Consider the following 1933-nt stretch of genomic DNA (forward strand, 5'->3'; position numbering starts at 1 on the left):
AGAGGAAGGAGAAGGGAGGAGGAGGAGGGAGAAGGGAGAGAGAGAGAGAGAGAGAGGGAGGGGAAGCAGAAGGGAGAGGGAGGGAGAGAGAAAGTAAATAAGTAAATACATGTACTAGATGAGAACCCTATCCCGAGGGAAAAAGCAGGTAGGAATCTGGACAGTGAAGAGGGAGCAGAACCATGACCGGTGGGGACTCACCAGCTGAAAACCTTATGTAGACTAATTTGGTCAATGAGAAGAAATAAACCACAAGGGAAGACACAGAGGAGACCCAGGGTCGGTCAGAGATAGGGGAGCTTGAGAAATCCAGTGGGCCAGTCATAGACTTACTCTATTTCCTTCTACCATGTAGGAAACAACATGAAGAAGCCCATGATCTTTCCCCCTGCCACCTCCACCCCAGAGAAGAAGACCCAGAGTGTAACCCCTGTGGGAATCCCACAGCCCGCCTCCAATGGTTTTGCTACAGAACCCAGTCCAACCTGGGTTTGCCCTGTGAGTAGATGTGCAGTGAGAAGTACTTGGCTCAGATGGGGGACAGGGGGCAGCTTTTCCCCCCTCTACAAGGTAGAAGGATGAGACTCCCCACCAAAAAAAAGCATTTTGAGGTGGGAGGCCTCTGTTGTAAAGAAAGAGAAATGGTATTTGCAGTTGTGGTACCTGGATTCAAATGGCAAGTCTGCCACTCTATTGGGCCTTGAGGGTTGAACTAATGAATCCTGTGGTCCTTTTGAGCTCAAAGCCCAGGATCCTATCAAAGGCTTCCTTAAAAACAACAGCAGTATGGGGTGGGACTTCTTGTTCCTTCCCACTGTAGGGGAAGGACTTATTTTCACTTCTCAGGGAGGGGTGGCTGTATTTATTTTTTATTTTCACAAAATGGTGCAAGGCTGTCCACTTTAACCAGACTGGAGAAGGACTTCCTCTTTCCTCCCGGGTTGGGGTAGGACATCCTCTTTCTTCCTGCTCTTTTCAAGATGGTGGTGAGAATTCCTACTTCACTCATGTGAGCTTTCCTCTCTCTCTCTCTGGGTGAGGTGGCCTACCCAGGGATTTCTACCGCTTCCTGCCTGCCCTGGACCCTGAGCTCAGTCTAGTGCTTCCTTCCTCCCAGGTTGTGGTCCCCAGCCAGGTCTCTTCTGCCAGCCCCAAGGGAGCCCCCCGAACAGTACGGACAGCCACCCAGGTGTAAAAGAATCCCCAGGTGGACCTTTGTCCCTGACTGACTGAGAAACCCTCGAGTACCTTCCAGTCACCCAAGCCAGATCTCGGCTAAAGACGATGGAAGCCTTCATTCCCTGTTCCATCACCCTGGTCTCTGGAAGCCCCAGGCCTGAGGCTCTGTGCACCTTCCCAGATCCAGCTTCCTACCTCGATTAAAGCCCCTTGCCCTAACCGCTTTGGTAGTTCTGTGGGGGTTTTTGGGTTGACCCTGTGAGTGGTGGGTTCTCAACCTTGCGAGGCTAAGCTGGGAACTTCGATCCATATTAGCTGGGGGTCTCGGCTCTCCTCATTCCATCTAGTCCTCCCTTACTGGAGACTTCGAGTCCTGGACTGATGAGGGAGTGCCAACTGGACTCCCTCTTCCAGGCTTTGTCTGAGAACTTGAAGGACTAGTTGCATGTGTCGTGGTGGAGGGGCTGGACTTCCTCCCAGGTTGGCTCTAAGTTGGTGGCGTTTTCTGGGGGTTGAACTGGGTTGTGTGAGTGTACTTTTGGTGAATCAGATCCCCACCTAAAGGCACCCACCGGACACTGGGTGCTGAAGCCTCTCAGAGAATGACTGGAGTCCAGTTTTCTGGGACAGGGAAGCCACAGACAGGGTTTTGGAAAAAGGTGTTTATTGGTGTGGCGGTTTCAACACTCCCCATGGTTTGGGACACACTGGGTCCCAGGGCCCTTCCCCCCACCCCCACCCTGCTTCCCCCCTC

At 52.5% G+C, this 1933-nt stretch overlaps 1 long non-coding RNA gene across 1 annotated transcript; it reads left to right on the forward strand.

The window, feature by feature from the left end:
* The first annotated feature begins 180 nt into the window (after window positions 1-180).
* LOC123254100 lies at window positions 181-1398 on the forward strand. The gene is made up of 2 exons (XR_006506652.1): window positions 181-498; window positions 1118-1398. It is a non-coding gene; the product is annotated as an uncharacterized LOC123254100 (long non-coding RNA).
* The last annotated feature ends 535 nt before the right edge of the window (window positions 1399-1933 follow it).

Source organism: Gracilinanus agilis, unplaced genomic scaffold (assembly GCF_016433145.1).
Source record: "Gracilinanus agilis isolate LMUSP501 unplaced genomic scaffold, AgileGrace unplaced_scaffold1488, whole genome shotgun sequence".
Classification (NCBI taxonomy): Eukaryota; Metazoa; Chordata; class Mammalia; order Didelphimorphia; family Didelphidae; genus Gracilinanus; species Gracilinanus agilis.